This window comes from Ambystoma mexicanum, chromosome 12 (assembly GCF_040938575.1).
Source record: "Ambystoma mexicanum isolate Mex_15411 chromosome 12, UKY_AmexF1_1, whole genome shotgun sequence".
In the NCBI taxonomy this organism is placed as follows: domain Eukaryota; kingdom Metazoa; phylum Chordata; class Amphibia; order Caudata; family Ambystomatidae; genus Ambystoma; species Ambystoma mexicanum.
The window spans coordinates 1,104,290,438-1,104,300,322 of NC_090936.1; positions in this window are offsets into that span (position 1 = coordinate 1,104,290,438).

Consider the following 9,885-nt stretch of genomic DNA (forward strand, 5'->3'; position numbering starts at 1 on the left):
TATCTCTATGCCAGTTCCTCCACATAAGAACACACACATGCTTGCTTTGTGATTAAAAATGGCATGCCACAAAATGAAAACATGGCCTAACTGGCTGCACCAATTCAAGGCAGTTTAGCCACATACTAATACTTATCATTCTTGCTTTATCACAGAACCCCTCTCAAAAATGTGCCACAATAAGAAGAAGCACGCCATTGGCAGTCTGCCGCATTTCCATCAGTGGGATTGCAGTTGATGGACTGGCTTTAGCTACATCAGGGTACAGTACTCTAGATAGAGTAAACTCTTAATCAGCAGTAACATGACGGTTTCACTTCCACCACTTTTCCGATGGTTTTTCGGCAGATAAATGACATGATTTCCATTTATTTGCACCTCAGGATATTACACTAAGCATGAAGTACAATAACACAAAAATAACATTCTGGGACTAGCAACTATATATTGAAAATAAAAACAGATGTCAAAAGTCATGAAAAATCATCATTCCATTTTGAGAATTTAATTGCCGAAAATGGAATTGCAGTGATATTATTGTGTTGAGTAAGAAGCCTAATTTGCAAAACACCCCTTCAAACTAAGAGGCTATCAAACATCCAAGATCTAGCACTCAATAAAGGCTGCACCACACAATAACAATCCACTCTGCTTCATATCAAAATATTCAAGGAACCAGCAGACAGCAAGGACATTAATTTTATCGAATCATCAAAAACTGGCACCTTCTTAACCCTGCCCCAGATGTGCAGACGTACATACAGTACAAAACGTCCATAGTCTACACACAGTGCGTCGAGATAACTAAAATGGTAGATGTGCTAAACAAGAGCACTTCATAATACATTACACCTATATGAATGCACTGTGCATTAACTTCACAACCAGGACTCTCTTTGAACTCCCTCACTTCACTCCTACTCCCTCTTACCATCACCTGGCTGCATTGCTCAATATGCAAAACAGGTCCAGATTTAAATGTCTTCTCCTGGTTCACAGATCTATGCACTGCATCTATCTTCCTCTATACAACCCGACAAGCCTTCTCGCAATCTCTTCTGTGCATCCTCAACTAACCATGTGCCACCTCTCACTGGCACCTGTCCCTCCCTGTGCTTCCTCACGCTTCCGCTCTTTCTCTCTTCTTGGTCTACTTGCATGGAATTCTCTTCCCTCTGACATCCGAGACACAGTCCACAGTGATCTGTTCAAAACCAAACTGAAAACCTACCTCCTCACCTCTGAGTTACCCTCTTTACCCACCACTCATCTGCCTTCAGGTAAGTGTTTCCCTTGCCTCTAACTTGACTCTGTCCCTCGCTTTCTCTGCCTCCATTCTAGAACTTTATCCACCATGGCCACATCCTTAACACAGCTGGCCGCACCGCCTACGTGCACTATAAAATGTTTTATGTTGATTGTTTTTTATCTATATATGTCCATGTTAGGTAAGATTTTCATATCTATGATAAATCTTCCTGGCCTGTGTCAACCCTAGAACTTTTTTTTGCTTTGACCAGGTAACTATTTTACCTTGTCCCTAGTTGAAGAGGAACCCTTTTCCTCTCTCACCTAGTCTTTTACTATGTTTTGGGGGACCTTTCTACGTCTCTCCATAGTGTATTATTGGAGTTATAGGGCCTCATTACACGGATGGCGGTAAGGGTTTACCGGTACGAGTATTTTACCAGTACCGGTAAATCCTTACCGCCTTACTACGAGGTCCCTTTGCGGGTTGGGGAATTTAACGCCTGCATTTTGCAGGCGGTAAAAACCAACCCGCAAAGGGACCAGGGAGCTAATTACGGTACCGCAATTTGCAGTACCGTAATTAGCACCTTCCCCATTCCCTATGCCATATGGGACAAAAATGGGAATGGGGAAGGGCAATGGTGGAAGGGGGAATTACCGCCCCGCCAACCTTGGAATACGGCGGTAATTCCCCTTTCCATCAAGGTGGTGCCGGTATTTTACCGGCATGAACCATGGCGCTAATAGCGCCATGGTTCACTACCATCTGTGTAATGAGGCTGATAGTTTCCTATAACCTTTGGGCTTAGGTTGGGTTGCCTCTTTGAGCTTCCCTGTTAATATCTCCTAATGTACTTGGGTGAACTACTGTTCCTAAGCGGTAAAGAGGGATTTTCATCCCCCTTTACATTTTATATAGTGAGCCAGCACCCCCCACCTTATGTGGAGTGCTTGCTTACTTACCTGCAGCATTTTTGTTACAATTGCAAGTTGACTTAAATGGCTGGTGGCAGTAGTTTTACCTGTATGGCTTTACTGACAGGGTGTTAATTCAGCCACGGTAATGCACAGAAGGGCCACCGTTTTTCCAAAATTGTGGGATCCTTCTTTTTCCACCATTTCTTGCTCGCTTTTAGTTTATGAGATCTTCCCATGTCATTCTAGGTGGGAACAACCTCAGTGGGAGCTTTGTCCTCAGTGGGAATCCATTGTAATCCCTGCCAAGGCTCCAGAGTGGTGTCTGAGAAGGCAGGAAGCAAGGGAGGAGTCCAAACTCCACAGCCCTTTGTCTTTCACCTTGCCTGAAAGAAGCCCAGTCTCAATTGGGGCTTGGGTGTCCTGATTGGAGAGCCAGACCGCCCCTTTCTGTAAAATGCAGGGAGAGATTGCAGAAGTGGTGCTGTATTCCGAACCTGAAAGTTGCTGACAGGTCGACCACTGGAGCTGAAACCAAAGAGGACGATAAAGAAACGCTGGCTGAAGCAATTTCCACTGACCAGAGAGCCTGCTGTGTAACTGGAGCCTGCTGTAACCTTTCCGTCCAACCTTCCTGGGGGTACCGAATGCGATGACTCTGACCCAGAGCCTGATGAGATCCACTAATCTCAAGAAGATCTGAATTTTGAGCCATCCCACGTTGTGCTGTGACCTTCAGGGGCTGAAATATCCCAATACCCTGGGAACTCAAACCATTGTGCGGTGCATGGTCTTCTGAATTCCGAATCAAGTTCAAACTTTGGTGGCCTCCTCTTGGCTCTCGAAAGACATGAACTAAGTTATTGAAGTTCCCTCACCAGAGATTTGGACCAGATTATAGACAAGAATCCGACCAGTGATTTTCAGTCTTTGCCTGGCTCCTAACAAGGGCGGCAAAACCACAAAGCTGCATTCAGCCATTAAGAAGCTCTTGCTTGGAGACTTCTCCATTGATCCATGCTGCAAAATCCCTTCCAAAGTCCTGTCTTACATCTTCATGAGAAATGAATCCATCAACGGGGTTTTTGGCTACACATCCCGAAGTCTTCCTGCTGCAACTCTTCTTCTGTGCTGAGGTACTGTGTTGTTGGCTGGGGTGTTTACTTACCTTAAGCCTGTGTGATTTCTGTAGAGCCTTTGGGGTGTTTCCTGTGATTGGGAGTCCTCTCATCCAGTTCACCCGTTACCACTGCTGGAATCCTCCTAGGGTGTCTTCTCGGAATTCCCTGGACCCTAACTAGCTCTAAATTGAACTACTTACCTGTTTGAACAGTGTTCCACAGGAACTATTTCCTTTTACCAAATGGGTCTCGCTTCCACTGACTTGCTATATAGCCTGTCTAGAATAAGTCTGCCTTGGGTTTTACTTACCTTGAATAGCTGTGGGAAATTCTTAATAAGTGTATTGTGGGTTTTACTTACCCTGGTGTGCCTTGTGCCATCCCAAACTAAGTTAAAGAGTTATTGCTTACCTTAGTCTGTGTTCCACTGATCTGAAAAGCAAATGTAATTGTATATTACACCGTTAGGTATTACCTGCCTAGAATAGCTGTGTGCCATTTTTAACAAGAGCCCTGTAGGTGTAGCTGACCTTGTTCTGCCTGGTGCAATCCCAAAATAGTGTAGAAAGTTATTGCTTACCTTAGTTTGTGTCCCACTGATCTGAAAAGCAACTGTAATTGCATATTACACCATAAGGTCTTAATCACCTGTTATAACTGTGTGTTGTCCTGAAAGTAGTTATAGGTTTATACTGTTCCTTGAATCTGTCTTCCACTATTCCGAATAGTATCCTGGTAACAGAGATGGTTTACTAAGTGATTCCTTAACTGAGTGCCACTGCATGACTGACAGGAACTACTACTCTCACCTTACGGTAAAGTAATCTCAAAGTAACTAACGATTTTACTCCCCATGAATAGTGTTCTATACTAAATGTGTTTGATACGGTCTGACCTCCCTAGAAACACGGTTCGTTTTTTGAACAGGGTCTATGCTTTGGTCTGTGTACTTTAAAGTATTGTGTCCTGTTTTTACACTTGTGTTTATATATAAAGTGATAGTACTTATTTTCCCAAGATTCCTCTTGGCCTACCTGTATTTAAATAAACCCTTTATTTTTTAAAATACATAGTGTTCCACTCAACCTATCAAATATGCGATCGTGTACCCCACCTTCTGATACTGATGCTGGCAGACATGCTATAGAGTTTCATGAGATCCAGGTCAATGCTCCCACCATACATATAAATGCCCCCCCGCCCCCTGTCATGCACATACATGCATCTATGATTGTTTGCACTAAAAGTGCAAGCTTTTACAACAACCTTGGCCTGCCTGGGTTTCTGTGCATTGTTTGTACTTTGTAGTGCAACGAGTCAAAACTAGGTAGAGCGGACACATGCCATGTACACATATTCTGACACAAAGGCTTAAGTCAGGCTGAGCGATGTAGCAAACACAAGGCCTAAAGGCTGTTTATGCCTTTCTATACTGCAACAGCCGATTTTACAAAGCTTTTCAAGGTAGGTGGGAGGGGAAATACGTTTCCTCCTCATAATTCCCATTCCGCCTGCAAAAGCTTTCAGTTTTACGCCAGTATGGGATTTTCACTCCGGCACAGAAATAATATATTTCTCTGGAACCCGCCTGCATTTAGAACATGCTAAGAGCAGGCTGATTCCATAGAAATGCATTGTAAATTCCATGTCAAAGCGTTATTTGACATGGAATTGAAAGAAAATGTAAATTCTGTCAGCATGGAGAGTAAAATGATGGAGTAGAGGCAATGTGTCTACTGTCTGGTGTTCCTGTTTTGTAAATGTGAAAATGTGCATGGAAGGGACCCAACACAACGTAAGTGCTAATGTTGGTGGTCCCCTGCATGCACTTTGCACCGTTTATAAAATTACCCCCCCCACCCCCCATTATGTTGCTGATAGTTGACAGGTATTTGTTGTCCTTACATTTTGAGGTGCACCTTCACCTCCAGAAGTGTCCCCTGTTATCAGGTTTTCCGAATCAGAAAAAAAACCTGATTTATATGACCACTTTTCCTCATTCCACCTGCCACACTGTCTCGCCATATCCTGTTTTCCTCTTTCTCCTATGGAAAAAATTCCCTGTTTCTTCTCCTTATTTCTTTTAGATGCCTTGGCAGGTTTTGGCACAGAATGGATTTGTCCTTCCACTGTTTCTTCAGGGCTAAACACCATGGTTACGTGAGGCGATATTGACAACGGATACATTGGCATGGAAGCTTCTGACTGAATGAGTAGCCGCAAATTCCACTAAATACTAAAGTATGGAGTGGTCCAATGAGGGTCAAATGACGACTTCAAGCTCCCCCTTCTCGTAAGTGTGGCGACAGGAGGATGGTAACGAAGTGCATTTGAACCTATGCTGATTATGCATGCAGACTGAGGTCAGGCAACTTGCCTTCCTGTAATATGACATCCACACAAGTGAGAGTCAAATATAGGAGAGGTGATTCTGTCTATTTATGTTCAGTGTTTTAAGAGTGCATTGTGTTTTGGTGGAAAAGTCAGGAAATAGCAAACTGTACAGGAGAAAAAGAAGTAATAATGTTATGTGTGCTATGTTGTGTTGTTATGCATGTTATGTTATTAGTCTTTTATATTGCACACATCACCGTTATAGTGGTCTTAAAGACCAAAGCCTTGTTCGTGTGGGGGCGATTGTGAGCCCACCCACGGCGGAAGCCAGTAGAGCGCCTATGTGGCAGATTGTGAAAAGTCAGGGAGGCAAAAACCACACCGGCATAACTAACCAACATGCTGCAGGGAAGCAAAAAAAAACACCGGCATAACTAACCAATATGTTGCAGGGAGGCAAAAAACACAACGGCATAACTAACCAACATGTTGCAGTGAGGCAAAAAACTCACCGGCATAGCTAACCAACATGCTGCAGGGAGGCAAAAAACACACCAGCATAACTTCAGCTTCAGAGAGGCAGAAAACACACCGGAATAACTAACCAATATCTTGCAGGGAGGCAAAAAACACACTAGCATAACTAACCAACATGCTGCAGGGAGGCAAAAAACACACTAGCATAACTAACCAACATGCTGCAGGGAGTCAAAAAAACACACCGGCATAACTAAACAACATGTTGCAGGGAGGCAACAAAAGTCACGGGCATAACTAACCAATATCTTGCAGGGAGGCAAAAAACACACTAGCATAACTAACCAACATGCTGCCGGGAGGCAAAAAAAACACACCGGCATAACTAACCAACATGTTGCAGGGAGGCAACAAAACTCACTGGCATAACTAACCAATATCTTGCAGGGAGGCAAAAAACACACTAGCATAACTAACCAACATGCTGCCGGGAGGCAAAAAAACACACCGGCATAACTAACCAACATGTTGGTAAATGAAAACATTTAGGTGAGTGATTGTGATTGCTGGGATAAATGTATCGTTTTTAGACTTTTAACAAGAAGACAAAGTAATCAAAATAAGGGATGAGAACTTCCATTTAAAGAACAGCAGAACTTTCATAGAGGCAGTTACTAGTGTGGTTGTGATATTGTATTGTCATGTTGTGGATGCATGATGGCTTTGAGGTGTGTTTAAGAGTTCCCGGGAGTTGTTAGGGGTCCCTAACCAGATAATCCTATTGGAGGCCCTCTTTCTGATAGCCAGAGGGGAGTTCTGGTAACATTGAGTCCGCTGACAGAGGTGTGAGGGGCAGGAGTTGCCTTTGTAAAGAGTGAGTGATAGTCACATAGTACCAAACTGCCATTGTTATGAAGTTGTGCGTTTTGGGAGCTCATTAAACCTTGCTCTGAACATCATGTGATAAAACTGCATGTTCTTTATATTGCAGGAAAACAAGAGCTTTGGCACAGGTGCCTAGCATGTAACATTGTCTTTAACAGTTGTTAACAGTTGTGCCGGGTATCCTGTGGCCATCATTATGTATAGTATGCTAATTGCAAGGAAGGTATCCAATTAAAATGTCAAAAACATTTTTTCGAATGCAATAATTTTTATAAAAATAATGCAGACAAAAAAAATTGAATGTGTTTTTTTTAATTTGTATGTTTTTTTGGTTTTGCTAGTAAAAATAAATTGTAAAAAAAAAACAGGTGGTTGGGGGGACCTGCATGGAAGGGTCTGCTGTAGTCCCCTCTATGACATTGTCATTTCATGCACTATAAAATGCAAGCGGTGCATAATAATCTCTGCGGTCCACAGCGCAAAAAGAAATACCGCCCGCTCTGTATGTATAGTGGAAAGACTGGGACGTCATTTCACCAAAATGCCTGGGGTAACAGAAGTGACATCACACAACCCTGGACCTCTAATGACATCACAGGAATTGATGTAATTTTACCCCACCCCAAAGTGACATCACGGGAAGCGATGGAACACAACCTTTCACCCCTTGACAAAACAGGAAGTGGCATCACATAGCATTGTTTCTAAGTACACTGCGAAAAATATGGTTATGTTTATGATGTCACTGTAAAGTGATATACATTTCATGCAAGAATGGATCACTATATGTATAGTTAATATCAGTGCGTATCGGCCTATATTACCAAATTAATGTGAATGAAAGCAGACGTCCAAGGGCAAACGATAATGATGTGTCATTCTATATAGCACTTATGCTTAAGCACTTCATATAGAACCAATATACATACAATTATACCCAACTTGTCTTAGTACTCATTTATCAACCTTAGCACAATGAAAGTCTGAGTTGACGTTGCCGGGATTTGAACCTCCAACCTGCAGATGACAAACACATTGCAGCAGTGCTCCCTAAACCCACTGAGCAATCCTACTGGCTACAGCTATCAGAAAATCAGCCACTCCAGAAACAAAAAGCAACATGCTGCTGACCACAGCTCAGGAGCCTAAATTAAAAAAAAAAGTTGTTTTCTTTTTTTAGGGGTAGCAAGGGAGACCACAGGGGTAGCAAGGGAGACCTCACGGGGTTGCAGGTGCGACCCCTAAATGACGTCCATGTGGAAAGAATTTCGAATTGGATTATTCTAGAAACCAATGCACCTATACAAGCTGCAAGATCAGATGCTGCTGTAAATGCTTTCGGTTTTGGCAGTCGACATCGTGGATGGGATGGCCGGAATGTTCATCTCGTTTTGTAACCCCGCTCTGCCAGCTAAAATGAAGAAAATCCTCAGGAGTGCTAAGTCATGTGCAGAACCATGCATACACATCTCACTCATGTAGTCTACACTGTGGGGACTTGACAAAAGGTCGTCTGTGTGTTTTGCTCTTACAATGCATTAGTAATTGCTGGCATGAGAACTGATTTTGGGTCCTCGCAATTATGGCAATACTGTGCTTAAAAAGTCGAGCAAGCAACATTAGTTCGGACTTAACTAATGTAAAGCAGCTGATTGCAGTTATGGGCACTGTGTTTACCTTATAAACTGCCATTACATTACGAGCTGAAACATTGTTAACTGTATATTACATTGCAGGAAGATCAGTACTTGACAGAGTCATACACTGAAATGTCTTCCGGAAATCAGAAAAGAAGAAGATGTCACTGTCTCTATCTGGGAGCCAATTAAAAATTAAAATCTTTAGTGAAGACCAATAGCAGAAGCAGCACAGAAGACTCACGGGTTCAGATGCCTGTCATCTTCCTCTGGCTCTACAGACACTTGATCATCCAGCAGAGGGCGTCAGAGTCGCGATGACAACATGTGTGGATCCAGATCTGGCACAATATCGAACACCACAAGTGCTGCTAGAAACCTTTGTGAACTTATAAGAACAGTGTGTGCAAAAAATGTAAAAAAAAAGTCATTAGTACAAAAGCGTTTCCACTTAATTGTAGGTTTAAAAAAAACTAAATTTTTGCCATTAGTATAATTGGAATAAAATTAAAAATGTGCAATTTTGCGAAGTTAAACTTTCCGAATTTTGAACAAATATTATGTCAGAATTGAAATTGTTCACACTCCTACCTCACACCAAAGTGCTAGGATTTGTTTTTATTTTTGCTGTGGTGTTTTGTGCAAATGCAGACTGTGGTCTGTCTGAGAACAAATCCACTGCGCCTTTCTTGTGAATATAAAATATGAAGAGAAACTCCACACTGAAGTACGGCGTGATGGGAGACTTCACTCTTGAAAGCCTCTTCTGGAAAGTTGCCTGTTGCTACAGGCTCCGTCTGCATTCCAGTGTTCATTTCATTGGAATACTGTCTGTGGCGGCCTCTTGGCGCAACACCGCCGGCATGATGTGTATGTGTCTTTGGATGTGTTGGTTTGCAAACACCCGCCTTATTGCCTTCAAATTTCCAAACCTATGACTTGACTTCTTTCTTCGTCTAGCATACCTGAATAGGTTTGTTTTCAGAATGTGAATATGATAATAGTGTCCTTTTGCTGTGGAATTTCTCTTCTGGCTGTCAAAATAGACTTCTCAGTCCACATCTGATGAAATTAGCTCATAGATAAATAATGCTGACTTTTTATTTTTAGTATTGGCTTATGTATGGTTATATAAAATAGACAACCTTTAGCCACCATTACATCAAAATAAAATCCAGTCAAACAGAATAAAACATATGATTGATAAAAGACCAAGAAAGTAAAAAGAAGGTAAGGCAGAAGAAAAATAGGGGGAAGATAAGAAA